We start from the raw sequence: 24,115 nt of genomic DNA, 5'->3' as shown, positions 1-24,115 counted from the left end.
ACACTTTCTTTTCGTGTTCTTTTTTCTTTATCTGACTTTGATTAAAGGCGTGCAAATAAACGCACCACATTCGGGTCGGGGCGTTCCTGCCTTATGCAAAGCGGAAAGAAAGAAAAGCACATTTCCCTCTTTGCAAGTTCCTTCCGAGTGCTGAAACCAACTCTCTGCTGACTCATGTGTGTTGCAAATGCGTTGTCCTCCCTCGGAGAAAGATCAGGCTGAACTGATAGAGATCTTTTAAAGGCCAAAAGGTCCTTTAGACCTTTTTGCTTGCTATTAAAAACAACAACAACAACAACAACAAACACCACCACCAGGAAATGTTGCTTTTCCACAGAACCGGACTAAAGGCATTAAGAAAGAAAAACAACCCACATATACACTCGACTTCCTCCTTTCCAGAAAGGCCCTGGGATCCCCTCCTGAGCTTCCACAATGACTTACATCTGGGGTTCCCAAGTGGTGGTACTCCAGATAAACTACAACTCCCATCGTCCCCAGCCACAATGGCTGGGGATGATGGGGGTTGTAGCTCAGCGACATCTGGAGGACCGCCAGCTGAGAACCCCTGGGTTGGAGGGACCACTGGTCAAAGGAACATAGGAAGCTGCCATATACTGAGTCAGACCCTTGGTCCATCTAGCTCGCTATTGTCTTCACAGACTGGCAGCGGCTTCTCCAAGGTGGCAGGCAGGAATCTCTCTCCGCCCGATCTTGGAGATGCTGCCAGGGAGGGAACTGGGGACCTTCTGCTCTTCTCACAGCGGCTCCATCCCCTGAGGGGAAGATCTTAAAGTTCACACATCAAGTCTCCCATTCATATGCAACCAGGGCAGACCCTCCTTAGCTAAGGGGGACAAGTCATGCTTGCTACCTACGGAACCCACTGCCACAAGAAGCAATGGCAGACGCTGGCTTAGGTGGCTTGAGAACGGGGGAGCCGGTTGATTCATAGCTCAGCAAGGCCATTTGCTGTGATGAACATACACGGGGGGCAGGGGGGCCTCTATGCTCAGAAGCGGCCTCTCCTTCAAACCCCGGCTGTTGCCGAGCAAATTGGGGAGGGCTGTTGCTTGTAGACTTCCTGGAGGCATTTGGTGGCCAGCACAGTGGAAAGCAAGAGGCTGGACCAGATGAACTTCGGTCTGACCCCTGCGGGGCCTTTCCGATATCTTTGGAGCAGCAAGCAGCAGGAGAGAAGTATACTGAAGCTCTGACTCAGATGGAAACCAAGGGATTTCCAAAGAAATCCACCAGACAAGAAGCCATTTTGCAAGCCAGGGGGAGGCGCGACCAGGCCCACGAACGCTCTGCATCATGTGACCAGCCAGCGGAGAACAATACGGTCTTCAGCCCTCAGACTGGGCCTGCTGCCAACTCCACAAGAGTAATTATTCGGGTTCCTGGTGTTTCGTCTGATGCAAAAGATGACTGTCTCCTAGCAGTAAATTGCTGCTTGCTGGCAGACGCGAAGCCTCCTCAGAGAAGGTGACTCAGCAAAAAGCAGGTTTTGTTTTCCTGGGGGTGGGGAGGAAGGGCGGTGGAAAGCAGGATTTGTGGTCCCCCCCCCCCCCGATCCCCATTGCCCTCTTGTTCTGAGACTATTTGCCCACAACTCCACTATAACTCATATAACCTTCTCCTTTGCATGGAGAAGGTCCTCCTAGTAAAGCTGGGGAAGACTCCTGCATGAAACCTTGGGGAGACGCTGCCAGTCAGAGTAGACAATACTGAGATAGCTGAACCAATGGCTTGGCTCAGTAGGCGGCAGCTTCCTATGCAAGCGCTTCTGAACCCTACATCCCAGGCTTTGGAATACTTTGGATACTATTTATTGTTGTTGTTGTTTACACAGTCAGACAGGTGATATTATTGACTGGTTTGTTTTATCCAGACATCGAGTCCTTCCCAAGGACCTGGGATGGCTGAATTTTATTATCAACGTTGTTGCTGTTATTATTATAGATATCGTCGCAGAATATAGGCTGTTCCCAGTAAAGCTGCTTTTTGTAATTGGCTGATGGTGATTTCTGTGGCCCCTTTGGTGTTGAGGTGCTCTTCAAGGTCTTTTGGAATTGCACCCAGGGTGCCAATGACCACTGGGATTATTTTGGTCTTTTTCTGCCACAGCCTTTCAATTTCAATCTGTAGATCTTTGTATTTTGTGAATTTTTCTATTTCTTCATTATTATTAATTATTATTATTATTATTTTACATTTTATATCCCGTTCTTCCTCCTAGAAACCCAGAGTGGTGTACTACATACTTGAGTTTCTCTTTCACAACAACCCTGTGAAGTAGGTTAAACTGAGAGAGAAGTGATTGGCCCAGAGTCACCCAGCAAGTCTCATGGCTGGATGGGGATTTGAACTCGGGTCTCCCCGGTCCTAGTCCAGCACTCTAACCATAGCGAGTTTGTGAGTTTCTCAGAGGGCAGCAGAAACACAGCCCTGGATCCCGAAGGGCAGTTCTTGTGTTCCCAGAAGAAATGAAAGGGCTAACCCCTCACGTTACAATTCAGAATGAGTCACTTGCAGGGCACAGGTCCCTCATGGGCCAGCCCCACATCCATGCCCCTATCAGAGGCAGGCACATGGCGGGGTGGAGCAGTGTGAGGCATTTATCTCAGCTCTGGGATTGGGGCCAAGGGAGAACGGAGCTGCTGAAAAGGCAGCCAGGAAGGCGCGAGAAGAACAGCAGAAGATAACCCTCGCATTTCATCTGCAGTAACATTTGTTTGGCCCACGCCTAAGAAGAGGTTTTGTCCACACCTGAGAACAGACCTGCCAGAGGATGTCAAATAACAGAGTGCCTGATATCTGGGAAGACCAAAAGCAGGGCATGAAGACATCAGCCCTCTCCTGTTGCTTTCCCCAGAAACTGGAATTGGAGGTATACTGCCTTGTTCTGTGGAGGCTCTATTGAGCCATCAGGCACGAGACAGATCTCTCCTCTTCCATAAATACAGCTAAACACTTCTGAGGCTAACCCCTAACCCTGAGGCTAACCCTAAACACTTCACAGCTAACCCTGTGGCCAGCAACTCATCCGGCAGCAGATGAGTTGTTCTCCATAAATTCCTGATTTATTACTTACTGTTACACACACACACACACACACACACACACACACACACACACACACTCCCTAATTACATTTTAAAATTAATTACATACAAAATGCAGGAGGAAGATGTTCAGAGACAACACCCCTTCTGTGACCAATGGCTCCCCTAAACCATCAAATCCTAGAACCTGTAATTTGTACTGCTGAGACGTAGGCCAGATTCTTAACTCTGCGGCTACAGGCTTTGCAGGCAGGCTTATCAGCTCCAATACCTAAACATAGTCTTCATGTACAGAGACCCCAATCTGATATCTCTCGGAAGCCGAAAAACAGGGTGTGAAGACACCAGCCCTCTCCTGTTGCTTCCCCCCAGTATCTGATATTCTGGGGTATACTGCCTTGTTCCATGGAGGTTCTACTGAGCCATCATGCCTAACAACCTCTGCCAGATTGATCTCACCTCCTTCACGAATGCAGCTAAATGCTTTTGAGTAGGGATGTGCAATTCAATTCACCCTCGAATCGATTCAGGTCGAATTGGGTGTGATGTGCACATTTGACCCCGAATCGAATCGCCCTCAAAAGCGAGGGCCCTATTCGGGGTTGAGGAGAATCACCCCCAATTAGACCCAAATCTGCTAGGGTGGTTCAAACTCCCTTTTGAAGCCTGTTTTACTGGGGAAATGGGCCTCATAATGTTGTTGTTTTTCTGGGGAGAGTGGTTTACCAATTGGGGACGATAGATAGACCAGCCTTCCACTCCGGACTTCGTGCGTCAGCCCGCCTTGGTAGGTAGACCAGCCCTCCAAGGCAAGGGTCCAGAGCTGAGCTGGTCTACCCGCCAACCCCAACTGGTAGACCAGCTCTCCCTGGGGGAAAGCGCCATTTGGGGGCCCATTTTTCCTGGGAAGACGGGTCCCAAAATGGTGGCCAAATCACTCGAATCAATTTGAGTGACTTGATGTCGATTCGTTGAGGCAGCTGGCCAAGCTGACTGCTCTCGACGAATCGATTCAGGTTTTTTGCGGCTCGACCCGAGCTCAAATTGCAAAAAATTGATTCCTGCGCACCCCCCTACTTTTGAGGATGTCTAACCTGCTGCACAGTACTACAGCTCCCAGAATTCCCTGGGGGAGACCAACGACTTTGAGACACCCGTTCTGCTATTCAGCGTGCGGGTACCTTATCATCCGATGCGTCTACCGGCAGATCCACCGAACCTTTCATTAGATGTGAGCTTGTGCCGTGCAGACGGCAGTGGCACGTTTCCCTCGCTCGGTGCCTCAGACAGCCGTTCTCCCTCCTTGCGCTGGGGAGCAAACCAGCAGTCCTGTGATCTCCGCTCAGATCAACGGAGGCTGGATCTGACATGCTCTTGCACGACCTTCTTCCCAACATCTCTCCCGGCCTCCTGCAAAGCCCTCATGGAGATAGACTCCACCAGCCTCGCCCCGTGCGCATTCCTGCCCTAACTTGCTCACCTCTGACTCATCCTGCCACCTGGAGTAGGGAGGATTTGAGAAATGAAACACTCCCCCCGCCCCGTGCACAGATAAGAAAGGAGAGAGAGAAGGAAAGTGCAAAAAAAAGGACTGAGAGACAAAAGGTGTGTTCGCTTTTTATGGCCATCGAGTGGCTTCAAGGCTCTGAGAGGTAACTTGGGCTCTGCTCATAAGGCTGCTGCTGTGTGCTGAGTCTGGCCACAGAGTTGTCTGATTTGAGGAAGTCGGTCTTGCGCTGGCAAGCCTGAATTGTGCCCCTTGCTAAGCGGGGCCTGCCATGGTTTGCTTTTGAATGGGTGACCACATGTGAGTGGTGTCGGATGTTTCTCTTGGCCGGCGAGGTCATGGCTCAGCGGAAGAACATCTGCTTTGCATGAAGGTGGTCCTGGCTTCACTCCCTGGGAGCATCTCCAGGTAGGCCTGGGAGAGATTCCTGCCTGCAACCCTTGGAGAAGCTGCTGCCAGTCTGTGAAGACAATACTGAGCTAGAGGGACCAAGGGTCTGACTCAGTATATGGCAGATTCCTCCCTTGCTATCCCAATATTGTCTTCTTGGGCTGGTCTTCCGAGGTTTTTCCTCAGCCTTGCTCCCAGAGATGGCATTCCCCGATGGAACATGGAAGCCAGCATGGTCCCTACATCTCCCTAGGAGCAGGAAGACCCGGGTTCAAATCCCCCTTCAGCCATGAAGCTCACTGGACGACTCTGAGGCAGTCACTTCTCTCTCAGTCTAACCTATCCCACAAGGTTGTTCTGAGGATTTTTCTTTTTAAAAAGAAGCTTTTTCTTTATTTCAAATAATAAGTAATAATACAACTAAAATTCATATCTAATCAAATTTTAAAACTCTCCCCCCCCCCCCGATCTTCATATTTAAAATAGACTATCTTAGTACTAGAAAAAAGAAATGGAGGGAACAACAACCAGGTTAAAAAAACACCCCCTTCTTTTTTAAAAAATATGATCTTCAAAATCCATCTACTGTAATTCATTAAAATTAAAATAAAAAATCCTCTTCTTTTCCATTTTGTCATGGGGCAGAAACTTGTCCAAACTGTGCTAGATAAGCTCAACCAAGTACACCGCTCAGGGCTTCTTGGAGGACGAGTGGGACATAAATGCAAAAATAAAATAAATAAAACTAGCTGGCCGCATCTGCACCTCAAGTTCTCCGCCCACCCCACTGTTTTCTTTCCCCGCCCACCCACTGCCGTTTTCTTTTCCCACTCAACACCGCTTTCCTCCCCCCCTTGCTGTTTTGTTTCCCGCCTCGCCCACAAGTCTGTCCGCCGGCAGTGCTGCTTTCCTCTCTCCCTGCCGGCAGCTCGCTTGCGAACTCCTCCCACGAGAGCTGCCACACATGGGATTAGCGGCGGGTACGCCTTAGAGAAATAGATAGATAGATAAAATACAGGCCCCGGGAAACCCAGCATTGTGACCGCAGATGCCCTCTAGGCTGTGCTGAAACGGATTGCTCAGCAAGCTTCAGAAGCAACATGTTATGGGACCAAACACAGATTTCGGTGCATTTTCTACCACATGTGGGATAGACAATAACGGGCTAGCAATGCCCAGTCTGCAATTGGCACTGGCCAAATTGGCGGGTGAACAGACGGTCACAAAGTAGACACCCTCATTAAAAAAAAGCAAATGGAACAAAACACCCGGCCTGTAGAAAGCGAATGCCTGAGAGAGAAATCCAGATATTCAGAACTCCCTCCTGTGTTAACTTTCTGCTGCATACAGGATACCTAAATCCAAGCCTAGTCTCCCCCACCACCCGCCGCAAGTTCTCCTCAGAGGAGTCATCTTAAATTTAACAACATCTTCCTTTCAGGTAAATACAGGTATCACTTGTATTTAACTTCTATTTTTTAAGGGGGTCATGTTAAAATCAGAGTCATCTTCTATTCTGGTAAATACAGTACATTCATTTTATTCCTTTTTATCCCATCCTTCTTCCAGAGAACTCGGGGGAGCATACGCAGACCCTTCTGCATTTCTCCCCTCACAACGACCCTGCAAGGTAGGTTAGGCTGAGAGAGACTGGCCCAGTGAGATCCCTGTCTGAGTGGGGACTGAAAGCTGGGTGTCCCAAGTCGTCTTAGATCTTCTAATCATGCCATGCTGTTTGGTACAGAGAAGTATTCAGACACGCACATCTCCCACATGTGTGCATGACCCACGTAGCGTGACCCATGCGATTTCTGCATGTTTGGATCTGCTCTGTAATCAACCCACGCACATACACACGGTCTGGCAGATCTCCAAGAGTCGCACTTTCCATTGACAGAAGCGCAGGGGAGATCAGACAGAGAGGTTGGGAAAGCCTCCGCTCGGGATGATCTTCCGTGCACTCTGGGAGACGGATCGTATATCGGATCGGATGAAAACAGGATGTGGAAGGAGACAACTGCAGAGCTCACGTCACAGAGCAAAGCCTGCTGAGGCATCCCTGCGTGTGTGTTTCAAGTATGCAAGTGTGAACGGCCCAACTTTATGAAGACTGTGTTTCTCAGGGGAAACGGGGCATAAACAGTTCACAAGGCACAGATGCTCTATCCTCCAGGGGTGGCTCGGGTTTTTGAATCAGGCTTCCGATCGCCTCCCATGAGGACTAGACACTTGGAAAATCCCTCACTTGCAATCAGGACTTGATAAACAAGTGGGAATAGATCTGGAAACTAATTTCGCACCAGGGGTGATACCTTGTTCTTTCTACCTTGTTTTGATACCAACAAGGTGATTCCTTGTTCTTAGGGGCTTAGACCAATTCATGGAGGACAGGTCTATCAATGACTACTAGCCCCGGTGGCTATAGGCCACCTCCAGCCTCAGAGGCAGGATGCCTCTCAATACCGGTTGCAGGGGTGCAACAGCAGGAGAAAGGGCCTGCCTTCGCCTCTTGCCTGTGGGCTTCTCGGAGGCATCTGGTGGGCCAATGTGTGAAACAGGATGCCGGACTAGATGCACCTCCTTGGGCCTGATCCAGCAGGGCTGTTCTTGTGTTCTTCATGCCCTGTTTGTGGCCTCTAGCTGACCACTGTTGGATGCTGGGGTAGATGAAAACTTTGTCTGAACTTGCAGGACTATTGTATGCTTTTGGGCAAATTCACCAAACATGGGAACACAGGAAGCTGATCTTATCTAGCTCAGTATTGTCTACCCAGACTGGCAGCGGCTCTCCAAAGTTCCAGGCAGGCGTCTCTCCCAGCCCTACCTGGCGACGCTGCCAGGGACTGAACCTGGGACCTTCTTGTGCAAAGCAGATGCTCTTCCATTCAGCGGTGGCCTCATCCCCTAAATGTGTTCCAGCCAGCTCAGTACCCTTCCATGAGCACAAAGAGGCTCCAACGAAGCCCAAGAAATTACAGCCCAAGATGCCCACTGTGACCCAATCAGCAGTGACCCGATCCCCTCGTTGCAAGGCCAAAAGCTTCAGAGAAAGTGGCCTTTGCGGGCGGCACAAATCTAGGGTTACTGCCTCCCTTCGGAGAGGGCACACGCCCATTCAACCACTTCCTGAAGACCGGGGTGCATAACTTCCGGGAAACCCAGCAAGGGACACCGGTGCGCCCGACCCCCTTCTGCCTGAAACTGCTCTCCCTCGAACCAGCTGCTGCCGGCAGATAAAAGCCCAGGTTGCCACACAGCTCCTGTGCTTTGGCGTTCGTTGAGCAACTGCTGTGTTTACACACGTCTGCTGTGTAGCAACCAGTTCAAAACAAATAAAAAAGGAGAAGAGAGAGAATGGAGCAATGCGATTCGAGCGCCCCAAGGCCTACTGATATGCAGGGAGGTGTGAAGATGCAGGCGGCAGATTGGAGAAGCAGCGATCCACTGAGATGGACTGAAATCCCACTGGAAAATACGAAGCTGCCATATACTGAGTCAGACCCTTGGTCCATCTAGCTCAGTATTGTCTACACAGGCTGGCAGCGGCTTCTCCAAGGTTGCAAGCGGGAGTCTCTCCCAGCCCTATCTTGGAGATGCTGCCAGGGAGGGAACTTGGAACCTTCTGCTCTTCCAGGAGCGGCTCCATCCCCCTGAGGGGAATATCTTTCAATGCCCACACATGTTGTCTCCCATTCAAATGCAAACCAGGGTGGACCCTGCTTATCAAAGGGGACAATTCATGCTCGCTACCAGAAGACCGGCTCTCCTCTCATCTGGCTTGACTTCGAACTTAGCAGTCTACTACTACACTGGAGAACTGGAAAAGATGCAGAAGACAGCAGCCAAGAGGATCAGAGGTGACTGTTCAGGACAGAGGTCTATAAAATCATGCCTTGCGTGGAGAATGTGGAAATGGCAAAACTTTCCTTCCATGCCCATGACCTGAGCACTGTGTGTCATCCAGTGAAACGGACTGGGAGGTGATCCAAAGAAAAGAAAAGAATTTTTGCTTCACACAAGACATCACTGGATTCTCATGTGTCGATGGGCCACAAGCTTAGAGTTCTTGAAAAGAGGGCTAGACCGATCCAGGGAGGCGGAGGAGAGGCTGATAAACAGGGCTGAGGAAATCCATTAGTCTACTAGTCAAAAATGATGCCTGTCGAGTGAAAAAAAGTCCTGATGAGTAATGTACCAACCTAGCTTGAGGAACCATCCGATGAGTAAAAAATATTTTGTCTGGCTGATAAACTGAGCCAACATCTCTCCACCCCTGCTGATAAATGGTTCACCAGTGGTTCCTCATCCGTGGTGGCTAACAGAACCCCCAAGGCTGGAGACAGTCTATCTTGGAATACCAGAGTGCAGCAGCAGGGTACGGTTGTTTTCTGCATGCCCTTCTCATTGATTTGGCCACTGTGGGCAACAGAACGGCTGACTAGAAGGACCTTTGCTCTGATCTAGCAGGGCTCTCGTTTTCGTTCTTAGGGAAGGTCGCAGGCGGAGAGGCCTGTGTCATCTGTTAGCCCTGCAGATGGGGGTCTGGGCTAACAGTGGTCGCTCTTTCCAGATCAGGACTGAAGGCCCGTATAGCATTTCCCCTGCGAACGGATGCCAAATAGCTGCAAACGAGGGACACAGGAAGCGGCCTTATAACTGGTCAGTATTGTCATCTAGCTCAGTACTGTCTAGTCAGAGTTGCCAAAACCTAAGGGGTATACTCGTGGGCCAAATGGGCCATAAGCCAGAATTTGGCTTTTAAAAAGCCGAATTAGGCTTTTAAAAAGCCAAATCTGGCCACCGAGCCGTCTACTCTGACCGGCAGCATCTTGAAACCCCAAGGTTCCGAGCAGGCATCTCTCCCAGGAGAGGCTGCCAGGGCTTGGACCTGGGACCTTCTGCATGGAAAACAGATGCTCTGCCACCGAGCTGAGGCCCCATGTCCATCTCGCAACACTCACATGTAGTCACCCATCCAAATACAAAGCAGGGCAGACCCTGCTTGGCCGAGGGGACAGTTCATGCTCGCAAAGCCAGTGAGCTGCCTCCCAACGGCCAGATGTTTTCTGTCCAGGCCCAGTTTGCGTGTGTCTCGAAGAGGCCCAGAGCAACCAACCAACCAGCACAGACAACGCCAAAAGCGGTCTCGGGCCCCTGAATCCCAGAGGCGAAGAATGGAAACGATACGGCCTCAGAGGGCAACCTCACACGGCAAGGACCTGGCTCCAGACCTCCGCAGACCAGCCGGCCCCCACGGCGCCAGGCATAAGGGAGGGATTGGTAGGGCCCCTGTGATGGAGAGCTGGTCTGGTGGTAGCAAGCATGACTTGTCCCCGTAGCTAAGCAGGGTCTGCCCTGGTTGCATATGAATGGGAGACTTGATGTGTGAGCCCTGGAAGAGATTCCCCTCAGGGGATGGAGCCACTCTGGGAAGAGCAGAAGGTTCCCAGTTCCCTCCCTGGCATCTCCAAGAGAGGGCTGAGAGAGATCCCTGCCTGCAACTTTGGAAAAGCTGCTGCCAGTCTGTGCAAACAATACTAAGCTAGATGGACCAATGGTCTGACTCGGTATATTACAGCTTCCTATGTTCCTATGATGTCTGCAGATAAAAGTTACACTCAACAAGCAGCACGCAATGGAGCAGACATCCCTTGCCCATCTGATCCCATTGGAAAGGTGGGAAACCACCATGGTTCCGGATACGTGAGAGCCCAGCCGGCTGGATTAGTCCTCCCCCCACCTGCAAGAAAAATGCACGCAAGGACACACCTGCCAATCAACGCCGATGACGCAACTCCCTCGTCCATATCCCCTACTATACATAGGAATATAGGAAACTGCTGTATACTGAGTCAGACCATTGGTCTGTCTGACTCAGTATTGTCCGTACTGACTGGCAGCGGCTCTTCAACGTTACAAGCAGGAGTCCTTCCCAGTCCCTGCCAGCGATTGAACCTGGGACCTTCTGCAGGCAACGCAGATGCTCCACCACCACTGAGGGAAATATCTTACGGCGCTCACCTGCAGTCGCCCATCCAAATGCAAACCAAGATGAGCCCTGCTTAGCAAAGAGGACAATTCATGCTCGCTTCCACAAGACCGGCTCTCCGCCCCAGTAAGAAGGGCAAATAATTATTTGCCCTCTGAATATTGATCTATGATTTAACATCTAACCTGTCTCTTGTCCAGGTACCCCCGTGGGGACCTGAACTCTCAGCCCCAGTCAGCATCTTTTCCCCACTGAGCTACTTGGGCTCCTGTTAACCAGAGCTCAGGATCTGCCACTGGAATAAGCACACACTTTCCTCGCTGCTTAGTCCTGCCTTCATTTCACTCCCCTTCCACTGCTATTCCCCCTGTGCCATTTTCTGAACTGTAAGCTCATAGGAACATAGGAAGCTGCAATATACTGAGTCAGGCCGTTGATCCATCTGGCTCAGTATTGTCTGCCCAGACTGGCAGCGGCTTCTCCAAGGTCGCAGGCAGGAGTCTCTCTCAGCCCTGTCTTGGAGATGCTGCCAGGGAAGGAATTTGGATGCAGACGCTCTTCCTAGAGTGGCCCCATCCCCAAAGGGGAACAGCTCACAGTGCTCACGCATGTAGTCTCCCATTCAAATGCAAACCAGGACAGACCCTGCTTAGCAAAGGGGACGATTCATGCTTGCTGCCACAAGACCGGCTCTCCTCCCTGCTCCTGGAGGCAGAGACCCGTGGACTTCGTAAAATGCAACGGATGCAGGTGACTGATATAAAGAACCCAAACCCCAAAATCTGGGCCCAAACCATGGTCTGAAAAGGCGTGGCCTCTCCAGCAACAAGAGGTCTGGGAAAACAGGAAAGCCTGCAGGATTAGGCCAAGAGGCTGTTTCCCATCTCCCCTCGGCTGCCGCTTCTTCGAGCACCTTGTCCGCGGCTTGAGTTATTTCCACCCTTATTGTTTCCACTCCACGCCTCCCGCTGGCGCTTCCCCCAGCCCTATTGTGAGTGCCTCCCCGACTTCCAAATGCTGTCATCGAGTTGACAAGTTTTCCCACAGGCTGACGCCAGTTGGAAGCCCGGAGTCAGAGCTGCCGCAGCGGCTAAAAGCCGCAAAAGCAGGAAATCCCTAGCTGAAACGCAGGAAACATCCATGGCCAGGGGCAGTCTATCTATGAAAAGCGGTTGCTAGGGAGTGCCAGCAAGAAAGGGCTATTCCCTTTGTGTCCTTCGGGTGGGCATTCCATCGATTCAGAATATCAGAAGTGGCCTTATTCCGAGTCGGACCCTTGGTCCATCGAGCTCAGTACTGCCTACACTGACCGGCAGCGGCGTCTCCAAGGTTGTAGGCAGGAGTCTCTCCCAGTCCTACCTGGAGATGCTGCCAGGGATTGAATCGGGGACCTTCTGCATGCAAAGCAGACACTCTGCCACTGAGATATGGCCCCACCCCTAACATAGGAAGTGGCCTCATCCCGAGTTGGACCCTTGGTCCATCTAGCTCAGTATTTCCTACACTGACCGGCAGCGGCTCCCAAAGGTTTCAGGCAGGAGTCTTTCCAGACCATGAACCTGGGTCTTTCTGCATGCAATGCAGATGCTCTTTTCCATAGCAGCCCCCATTCCCTATGGGGAATATCCTCGCACATTATCACCCATCCAAATGCAAATCAAGGCAGACCCTGCTCAGCACAGGGGACCATTCATGCTTGCTCCCACAAGACCAGCTCTTGCGGCCACTGTGGCGAAAAAGGATGCCGGCCTCGCTGGGCCTTGCAGCGGAGTGGCCCTTCCATGAGGCAAGGTGAAGCGGTTGCTTCAGGTGCCAGATTATTGGGGCTCCGGGGAGGCGGCAAATTTCCCTCTCGCCCTCCCCTGCGGTTGTAAAAGAGAACAAGCGAGGCACAAAGGGCGGAGAGAGGCATCGTGTTTCAGGTCTTGAGCTGCCCCTGTGCCAATAATGACCCAGCAAGGCTGCGTTCCCTGGAAGGCCAGCCACCAGCCAGTGTGGAGGAGAGATCGCCCAAGGCGATCAGCAGGGCTTGGCGCGGGGTGTCGGGGGCTCCCCATCCATCTCGGAAGGGTCCCGGGATGGATGGGGAGAGAGGAGAGCTGGTCTTGTGGTAGCAAGCATGACTTGTCCCCATAGCTAAGCAGGCTCTGCCCTGGTTGCATATGAATGGGAGACTAGAAGTGTGAGCACTAGAAGAGATTCCCCTCAGGGGATGGAGCCGCTCTGGGAAGAGCATCTAGGTTCTTCCAAGTTCCCTCCCTGGCAGCATCTCCAAGGTAGGGCAGAGAGAGACTCCTGCCTGCAACCTTGGAGAAGCTGCTGCCAGTCTGTGAAGACAATCCTGTGCTAGATAGACCAATGGTCTGACTCAGTATATGGCAGCTTCCTATGTTTCCTATGATCTGCATGCCGCCTGCGTTTCTCCCAGGGAGGGGGCTGCCAAGGCCGTGCCGGTGGCTTTGCCCCAACGGCGCTTGCGGACCGCGACATAGGGACCAGGTGCCTGGCCCACGCAGCTTTCCGGAGTGCGTTTCCGGGGCTCTTCCTTCCGCCAGATATCATGCAGCCCAAGGCAGCAACTGGTGGCCTTCCGTCTGCCCTGGAATCACCTCCCTTTCTCCTTCCCACCCCACCATCTCCGGACTGTATTGGGCAGCGTGTGTGCGCATGGGAGGGGGTGGCAGGGGATGGGAGAAAGCCCCCCTGCCCAATTAATTCTATGCGCTCAGCTGGATTTAGATTGGGCCGGCCGGCCTGAGCCTCCCCCGCTGTTGTGGGACTACAACTCCCATCTGCCCCCTTGCAACTGGGCAAGGGATGATGGGAGTTGTAGTCCAGCCACAGCCGGGGAGCCTCAGGTTGGCTTTCCCCATGATTGAGATTATCCTAAGGTTGCCGGCGCTGGATGTCGATTCCTGGGCGCTCCAGGACCTGTTTGGCTGGCAAACCTTGCCTATTCAACTCATAAAGTCACCATCTACCATCTTACCCAATATGGCCTGCTCCACTCTGACTGGCAGTGGCTCTCCGAGGTCTTAGGAAGGGTTAGGTCTTGCTGTGCTCTGACTGGCAGCAGTTCTTGGAGGTCTTAGGAAGAGGGAGAGCTGGTCTTCTAGTAGCAAGCGTGACTTGTCCCCTTAGCTAAGCAGTGTCTGCCCTGGTTGCATTTGAATGGGAGACTAGAAGTGTGAGCACTGGAAAATATTCCCCTCAGGGGATGGAGCCGCTCTGGGAAGAGCAAAAGGTTCCACGTTCCCTCCCTGGCAGCATCTCCAAGAGAAGGCTGAGAGAGACTCCTGCCTGCAACCTTGGAGAAGCTGCTGCCAGTCTGTGAAGACAACACTGAGCTAGCTGGACCAAGGGTCTGACTCAGTATATGGCAGCTTCCTATGTTCCTATGATATGGCCTGACCGGCAGCAGCGCTCAAAGGTCTTAGAATGGAAAGGTTTTTCCAAGACTCCTTACTCCTCTTTTAAGACTGGATACGGAACCCGAGACGGTCTGTATTCACAGCATGGGCTCTGTCCAGAGTTGTGGCCCCGTCTTTGCCCAAGTGCAGTACACAAAATAAATGGGGCCGAGATGACCAGGCTCTGAACTTTCCTCTCCAGACACGTAGGGCAGAGCCCCAGCCCTATTACCCACGACCACCGAGCTCGAGCCCCCGGGGACTGAACCCAGGACCTTCTGCATAGCAAAGCAGGAGCCCTCCCCCTTGAGACATTCCTGAAGGCGCTGGTCAGGCTGCTAATTAAAGCCCTGAAACCGGACGCTGGCGTGGGGCAGCGGCGAGGGGGGCATGCAGAGCCTGGGGAGGAAGCTGGCAAGGGAGCCCGGAGAAGCACACGGGCAGGGCAGGAGGCGGGGTGAGGGCCGCCTGCCCTCGCTGGACTACGGGGGGTGATGTCAGTACTTCCAGACAGCAGGGCCAGCCACCGAACCAGCTAGCCCCGGGTTTCTTAACCGTGGGCCGCCAGACGTTGTGGGACTACAACTCCCAGAATCCCCAGCCATAAAGGCCATGTCTGGGGAGTCTGGGAGTTGGAGTCCCACAACATCTGGGGGCCCAAGGTTAACGAAACTGTGAGCTAGCCCATTTAACTGGCAGCAAATCGCAACTGGAAAGTATTATGCTGGTCAAAGACCAAAAGAGAGCACATCTATCTACCCTGTTTCCCCGAAAGTAAGACCTACCCCGAAAGTAAGAGCTAGCAGTAATTTCTGATGTACCGCTAATTGCCCTAGTGCATTTTTGGGGGGCTAAAATTAATATAAGACACTGTCTTATTTTCGGGGAAACACGGTATCTACCTACCTACCTACCTACCTACCTACCTACCTACCTACCCAAATGGAACATTTATATACCTATCAACCCAAATGGAACAGGACTCTGAATTTAAGATGATCCCACAGACGAACCTGAAAACAAACCTAGTCTCGGATTCAGTTCATACAGTAAACCTGTCCCATGAATTTCAATAAAACGGATTATGGGCTGCAGTGAGGGGACGCAGGGTGGCTCTGAGTACCCCCTGAGGGCCCTTCAGGATTTCATCGAGCTTAGTCCCGTCTACTCTGACCGGCAGCAACTCTCGGGAGTCTTTCCCAGGCCTAGGAACATAAGAACATAGGAAGCTGCCATATACTGAGTCAGACCCTTGGTCCATCTAGCTCAGTATTGTCTTCACAGACTGGCAGCGTCTTCTCCAAGGTTGCAGGCAGGAATCTCTCTCAGCCCTATCTTGGAGATGCTGCCAGGGAGGGGACTTGGAGCCTCAGATGCTCTTCCCAGAGTGGCTCCATCCCCTGAGGGGAATATCTTGCAGTGCTCACACATCAAGTCTCCCATTCATATGCAACCAGGGCAGACCCTGCTTAGCTCAGGGGACAAGTCATGCTTGTTGCCACAAGGCCAGCTCTCCTCTCACCTGGAGATGCTGCCAGAGGGCGAACTTGGGACCTTCTGCTTGCAAAGCAGATGGCCCCATTAGCTCTTGGGGTCGCTCACATATGCTGATAATGCTGGGCAAACAGCTGGGAAGAAACTCTCAGGATCCGACCCATATTGTGTGATAGTGAAAACAATACTGAAAAAAGCCGGGGTTTCCCCTAAACCCCTGGAGTGCATGGCGGTTATTTTGGGTGCCGAGTGCAGCTGGTCACGTGGCATCGAGGGCCGGATGGCACCCCCCACACGGATTCCCCTTGGGCAGCATGGGGGGCTACCCTTTGCTCCAGCCCATGGAGGAGAAAGAGAGCCCGTGCTCCGTGCAACCCCCCCCCCCCGGCCAATTTGCTCTTTTCCCGAAGAGAAAGAGAGGAGAGCTGGTCTTGTGGCAGCAAGCATGACTTGTCCCTATAGCTAAGCAGGGTCTGCCCTGGTTGCATCTGAATGGGAGACTTGATGTGTGAGCACTGCAAGATCTTCCCCTCAGGGGATGAAGCCACTCTGGGAAGAGCATCTAGGCTCCAAGTTCCATCCTTGGCAGCATCTCCAAGAGAGGGCTGAGAGAGATTCTCTCCTGCCTGCAACCTTGGAGAAGCCGCTGCCAGTCTGTGAAGACAATACTGAGCTAGATAGACCAATAGTCTGACTCAGTATATGGCAGTTTCCTATGTTCCTATGTTTCCTATGTTCCGACAGGTGCCCGTCTCCCACATCTGGCTCTGTGCTCACCAGGAAAGCACCCTGTTCAAACACGAAGGCTGTTCACACGGGCAAACAGGAAGGGTAGGCGGGGGGGGGGCGGGTCGGCAGGCTCTTACTTGCCTCCTCCCAGACGGCCGGGGGCTCCTTCCGGCTCTGCTGAGGAGAGGACCGGTGCAGCGGCAATCAGCAGAGCTGTGGGGTGGAGGAGGAAGTCCTCCGGAATCCCACAATGCACTGCGTAAGGAGCAGGCAGCACAGAATCCCACACCACTGGGCAGTGAGGGAGGGGGGGTGCCTGCCCCCCTCCCACCCTTTTCAAACCCAGGCAAACGGACGGAGGAGCACCAGGATCAGGACCACGACCAGCACTTCACAACCAGCTCTACCCAGATAGGGCCAGGCAGAGCTGGCTGTGAGGATGACCTCGCTCCCGAGCTGCCAGTTTTCGACTTGGAGCAGAGTTTGACAAATCCCAGGCGCCAGGGAGCTATGGCGCCTAGAAAACCTAACCAGGGCGCCTAGATTCGGGTACATTCAGAGAGAGAGTTATTTAATGACATCTCTGTTTGTCCCAGGCAGCCTGATTTGTGTTCTGAGCCCGTGACATAGGAACGTAGGGAGCTGCCATATACTGAGTCAGACCCTTGGTCCATCTAGCTCAATATTGTCTTCACAGACTGGCAGCGGCTTCTCCAAGGTTGCAGGCAGGAATCTCTCTCTGCCCGATCTTGGAGATGCTGCCAGGGAGGGAACTGGGAACCTTCTGCTCTTCCCAGAGCGGCTCCATCCCCTGAGGGGAAGATCTTCCAGTGCTCACACATGTGGTCTCCCATTCATATGCAACCAGGGCAGACCCTGCTTAGCTAAGGGGACAAGTCATGCTTGCTACCACAAGACTAGCTCTCCTCTCCTTCTGAGTGAAGATGTCAGCATCCAAACACTAAATGCCGCTGTGTTGTGCCTCTGTGCGCTCTGCTATAATGAAAAAGGGATTCTCTCACCACAGAGAATTTTGAACAGTTGGAACCTTCAGATGCTCTTCTCCATCCCCTGAGGGGAATCTCTTACGGTGCTCACACTTCTAGTCTCCCATTCAAATGCAACCAGGGCAGACCCTGCTTAGCTCACGGGGACAAGCCATGCTGGCTACCACCAGACCAGGAGAAAGAGAAGTCCATTCCCACCCACCCCCTGCCCTGCAATGTCCATCACTAAGTCTGGTAACTTGGTCAAGCATCCCTTGTTTGGCTCCTACATTTTTGGGCTGGCTCCTAGACAGGAAGGAAACTGGGCAAGGCCTGCTTGGGGGGAGGCTCAACGGCATATCCAGCCCATCTGCATAGGATACTCAAGGGGGAAGGACCATATCTCAATGGAAGAGCACCTGGGCTGCCTGCAGAAGGCCCCAGACGCAGCATCCGGGCAGGTCGGGCTGGGAGAGACTCCTGCCTGGAAACCCCGGTGAGCCACTCTAGTCAGTGCAGGCAGTTCTGAGCGAGACGGACCAAGGGTTTGACTCGGTAGAAAGCAGCAAGCTATGTAGCCCGTGGAGGGGGCTGCATGGGATGGAAGTAGAGGAGCATGAGACCCATAGAATGTACGCAACAGGCATCCTCCTCCCCCACCCAGCTTGTCATATTCAATGGTATACTGCTCCTGCACATGCAGGTTCCATTCCCAAATATCATGGCTAAGAAGAACCTCAGAAGAGCCTTGCTATATCAGGCCAAAGGTTCACCTACCTAGTCCAGCCTCTTGCATCCCACCATGGCCATCAAATTATTTATTATTATTATTTACATTTCATATCCCGCTCTTCCTCCAAGGAGCCCAGAGTGGTGTACTACATACTTCAGTTTCTCCTCACAACCACCCTGTGAAGTAGGTTAGGATGAGAGAGGAGTGACTGGCCCAGAGTCACCCAGCAAGTCTCATGGCTGGACGGGGATTTGAACTCGGGTCTCCCCGGTCCTAGTCCGGCGCTCTAACCACTACACCACGCTGGCTCTACACCAAATGCCTCCCAGAAGCCCAAAGCCGGGTTTGGAGATGATAGCCCTCTCCCTGCAGCCTGCCTCCCGGCAACTAGCATTCAGAGATGGACTGCCTCTGAGGCTGGAGGCTCCACATTCCCAGCATCCACTGCCAGACCTCTCTTCAGCAGCTGTTGCTGAGGACAGCTAACTCCGGATGCATGCCAAAGGCGTGTCTATAGGATGGCGCCGAAAATGCACTGGCCATATCCTGTCCACACTGGATATAAATCACCCTCCGTTCAGGATAGCAGATTTAAAAAATAAACACAAACAAAAATATACAGCCCAATCCTATGCATTTTTACTTGGAAGGAAGTTAAAATATATATACTTTTTACTGGCAAGGAAGTCCCATGGCCTTCCTTCCCATGGATTTTACTTCTAGAGGGCCATGAATAAGGCTGTGATCTTAAAGATTAACAACTCGTCAGATCTTACCCAGTTATCTTTCGAGCAAGTCTGAGCCACATCGGGTTTTTCAAACTTTTTTTTTTTTAATTATCCTGGCTCTGATTGATAGGCCTTTGCCTATAAATACGAGGTGGGGATTCCCATCTAAACCGGTGCTTATTTTTAAAAGTATTACTTGTGCACACAGTCCTAAAGAGGGGCTGTGTGTTTGTCTTTCGGCAGCAAGGAACAGAAATGGCAGATAAGGGAGAAGGCGATTCCCTTTGTTCTGGAGAGCCTTACTTGTGTATTTGGGGGCAATTGTCATCAGATAGTGGAGGTCTGCTGGGCCGCAAGGACCTCTTCCAGACCTCTTTCCTCGGCCCATGGGGATGCCGAGAGCAGCGGCTCTAGCTTACTCCCTTTGCTAAGCAGGGTCCATCTTGGTTTGCATTTGGACGGATGACTATATGTGAGAACTGTCCAGTTTTCTCTCTAATTTTTTTCACCGGTGTGCGGAATGAGTTTTCTTCTGGGCGGCGCTAGCAAGACAGTGTGTGCACAAGTGCCTTCAGAATGGGCCTTCCCGATTCAGCCTGAGCGGGATCTAAAATTAACTGAGTGGATATCAAAACACATGTGAACCTGCACAAGTGCGCACGCCTTAGAGAGAACACTGGTACTGTCTGCTCTCAGGGGTGGGGCCGCAGCGCAGGGGTGGCGCATCCAGCCGGAGCCTGGCACCATTACTTTGTTTGGGAGCCAGTGTGGTGTAGTGGCTAGCGTGCTGGACTAGGACCGGGGAGACCCGAGTTCAAATCCCCATGAGACTAGCTGGGTGACTCTGGGCCAGTCACTTCTCTCTCGGCCTAACCTACTTCACAGGGTTGTTGTGAGGAGAAACCTAAGTATGTAGTACACCGCTCTGGGCTCCTTGGAGGAAGAGCGGGATATAAAATGTTAATAATAATAATAATAATAATAATTATTATTATTATTATTATTATTATTACCCTGACCCTAACCATTTCCTCTGTGCAAAAAATGACTGCAAATTTCTCCCTAATCATTTGTGGGCAGAGGTAAAGAAAGGGTGATAATACAGAGAAAGCGGCAAGGGCACCAATGCGATTGCCTCTTTCCCATCTCACAGGGGGGCAAATGTTGCCAGATACCATCAGGAGCCAACGCTCTCCCAGAGATGTTCCCGATGGCCAAAATTTTGGGGCCTGGCCTGTGGATTACTGAGGCTTTCCTGCCACTGGGCAAAAGGAAGGTCCTGGTGCGTTATATGTTTGCAGGCGGCCAATTAGCCTCATCATCATCATTTAAAATCTGCAACCAAGGGGAGTCCCTCCACCAGCCTTATGCAACTAACCCTTCCCAGAAGCTGTCACCCGTGGGCCTCCGTTTTACAAGGATCTGTGCGCGGAGGCCTGTCTGGAGAAAGCCCCATCCGGAGACCCGTCTGGTTTCACTGCCACATGCCCTGAGCAAAAGGAGCCTTCATCAGAAAGAGATCACATGTCAGCAAGAAGAGGGCCTTGAAATTCATTGACCGCCGGAGAGCCTCTTTTCTTGCAACGAGAGGAGAAGTGCCGAGTCTTTTGGAGAATTGAGTCATGAGCCAGAAAGGCAGATCTGGGTTCAGATGTTGCCTCTGCCACACTCTCACTTAGGATCCTCAGGCAAAACTCTCTTCTTATCCTCAGCCTTCCCATCTATATTATGGGGTTGATACTGGACTACTTTTCAGGACTGTTGTAAGAATTACCAGAGCAACAAGTTTCACATTCATCATGGCATTCTCTTCATCTTTCCTCTAAGAAGCTCAGGATAGCATCTCTCTCTCTCTCTCTCTCTTCCCCTGCTACCTTTTATCCACACAGCACGTCTATAAGGCAGACTAGGCTGAGAGCTGGTCTTGTGGTACCAAGCATGAATTGTCCCCTTTGCTAAGCAGGGTCTGCCCTGGTTTGCATTTGAATGGGAGATCACATGTGTGAACACTGTAAGATATTCCCCTCAGCGGATGGGGCTGCTCTGGGAAGAGCATTTGCATGTTTGCACGCAGAAAGTTCCAAATTCCCTCCCTGGCTTCTCCAAAACAGGGCTGAGAAAGACTCCCGCCTGCAACCTTGGAGAAGCCACTGCCAGTCTGTGTAGACAATACTGAGCTAGATGGACCAAGGGTCTGACTCAGTATATGGCAGCTTCCTATGTTCCTACGGTGCCTGGCCCAAGGTCATCTCCATCTCTGGCTGTTTTTAAAAAGACCCTTAAAAGGCACCTCTTTTCTCAGGTTTTAATTAATTTTAATTAGATTTATATAATAACATTGTATTAATTATTTTATCCTCTTTCATATGTTGTATTTAAACTTATGTACATTGCCAAGGGATGCAGATGTCAGGCGGTATAGAAATGTGACAAATAAATGAATAAAATAAATAATAAATGACACATAAATGCTAAGCATAATGTTTGTGGCCTCTCAGACCAACTGGCTGAGCTGATGTGATGTCACAGAATGTTCCCAAACATCCCAGCTCCTGAGAGAATGAGCAGCCACAGAAGATTTGTAGTGCAGCTTTGATGAGGGATTCATATCTCTTAGTTGGGATTAATATCTCTCACAGACTTTAGGGAGAGGAGAATGTTTGTGAAGCAGGCTGAAGTCATGTATTTCATGACTCATTTAGTCTGGATCTTAAGAACATAAGAACAGCCCTGCTGGATCAGGCCATCTTGTCCAGCATCCTGTTTCACACAGTGGCCCACCAGATACTGCTGGGGAGCCCAAAGGCAAGAGGTGTGGGCAGAGGCATATCTAGGGAAAATAACACCTAGGGCAAGCACTGAAATTGCGCTCCCTGTCCAAACATCTGACACTCATCTTTCAGATAACTTTACCATAATATCAGCTCAAAAATACAAGTCAAGCTCGTTAAATCTTTTAATATTTCAAAAACTATTTAGCGGTGGGCATAGCCAGACCAAAAAATGCTGGAAAACTACAAATTTCAGTATGTTGGGGCTCATGAAATACCCAAATACTATGTGGAGGTATACTTGGAAAACATTTTAAAAAAACTTTTAATTTTAGAAAATGGCGCCCCCCTTCAAGTGGCACCCGGGGCACGTGCCCTGCCTGCCCCACCATAGATACGCCCCTGGGTGTGGGCATGCCCTCTCTCCTGCTGTTGCTCCCCTGAAACTGGTATTGAGAAGCAACGTGCCTCTGAGGCTGGAGATGGCCCACAGCCCTCAGACTAGTAGCCATTGATAGACCTGTCCTCCATGAATTTGTCTAAGCCCCCTTTAAAGATGTCCAAGCTAGTGGCCATCACCACATCCCATGGCAAAGGATTCCATAGATTAATTATGCACGGTGTGAAAAAGTACTTCCTCTTGTCGGTCCTAAATTTCCCGGCCTACATTTCCCGAACAGGGTGACCCCTGGTTCTAGTGTTGCGAGAGAGGGAGAAGAATTTCTCTCTGTCCACCCTCTCCTCTCCATCCATAATTTTTCACACCTCAATCATGTCTCCCCATAGTCGCCTCTTTTCCAAGGTAAAGAGCCCCAGATGCTGTAGCCTAGCCTCATCAGGAAGGTGCTCCAGGCCCCTGATCATTTTGGTTGCCCTCTTCTGCACCTTTCCTAGTTCTATAATATCCTTCTTAAGATATGGTGACCCAAGCTGTATGCAGTACTCCAGGTGTGGCCACACCATAGATTTGTATATATAAGGGCATTAGAATATTAGCATTTTTATTTTCAATCCCCTTCCTAATGATTCCTAGCATGGAATTGGCCTTTTTCACAGCTGCCGCGCACTGAGTCGACACTTTCAATGAGCTGTCCACCACGACCCCAAGATCTCTCTCCTGGTCAGTCACCGACAGTCCTATTCTTGTCCGTGAATAGGAGTGAGGACTCGTTTGACCTTCTTGTTGTGATCGACCTCACTATTTAAAGTGCTTAGGGGGAAGAGTAAATATGAGTATTGGCACAGATTGGTGGAAACAGCTGGTGTTAGAAACACAGGAAGCTGCCACATACTGAGTCAGACCCTTGGTCCGTTTAGCTCAGTATTGTTTACCCTGGCTGGCAGCAGTTGGATGGAGAAGAGGTCCCTGAAGACAGGGAAGTTGAGGATAAGGGAACACAGAGGCAAAGCGGCTGAAGGAAGGAGGCAGCGGAAGCCGAGAAATAAGAGTAGGGGGAACAAACTGAACATGCTCTGAATTCAGCACCTCTTTGCATGCGTTTTGATTTTGGCAGGGCCAAAGTAACAGAAACCAACGACCCTAGACAGAGACCAAATTTAGAGACACAGCCGAGGGGATCGATTTAGATCAAGGCTAGATCAAGGCGTTTTATCAAGGCATCTTAAACTATAATTTAAAATGAGAATGGGGCGGGGAGAGCGGATTTAAATCAAGTTTCTAACTGGTAATTTCACAGTTTTTCTAAACATTCGGGGATTAGGCCATAGCTTGGTGGGAATGCTTCTGCTGTGCATTGCAGAAGATCTCAGGTTCAATTCCTGGCAGCATTGTTAAGCAGGCCTGGGAAAGACTCCTCCCTGAGACTTTGGAGAGCTGCTGCCAGTCAGTGTAGACAACACTGAACTAGATGGACCAGGGCTCTGACTTGGTATAGGACATCTCCTAACAAAGATGTATGGTAATGGGTTTAAATCAAACCACTAATTGTTATGTGGCAATTAATCAGAGCGTTTTTTTAACTCTCTGGGAGGGCAGAAATCTCTCTAGCATTTCTGCTTTCTGTTTCACTTCTCTAAACTCAAATAACTCTCCGGCCTAACCTCATAGGAACATAGGAAACTGCCATATACTGAGTCAGACTCTTGGTCTATCTAGCTCAGTATTGTCTTCACAGACTGGCAGCGGCTTCTCCAAGGTTGCAGACAGGAATCTCCCTCAGTCCTATCTTGGAGATGCTGCCAGGGCGGGAACTTGGAACCTTCTGCTCTTCCCAGAGCGGCTTCATCCCCTGAGGGGAAGATCTTGCAGTGCTCACACATATGCAACCAGGGCAGACCCTGATTAGCTAT

General features: G+C 51.1%; 1 protein-coding gene across 1 annotated transcript in view; it reads right to left on the bottom strand.

Annotated features, from left to right (window-relative positions):
• The window catches only part of CDC42SE1 (CDC42 small effector 1), a 51,266-nt gene that overhangs the window by 22,456 nt on the left and 4,695 nt on the right, over positions 1-24,115 (bottom strand). The window lies entirely within an intron of this gene.

Source organism: Hemicordylus capensis, chromosome 14 (genome assembly GCF_027244095.1).
Source record: "Hemicordylus capensis ecotype Gifberg chromosome 14, rHemCap1.1.pri, whole genome shotgun sequence".
Taxonomy (NCBI): Eukaryota; Metazoa; Chordata; class Lepidosauria; order Squamata; family Cordylidae; genus Hemicordylus; species Hemicordylus capensis.
The sequence above is the reverse complement of the archived record's forward strand: the minus strand, read 5'-3'. Positions and strand labels throughout refer to the sequence as shown.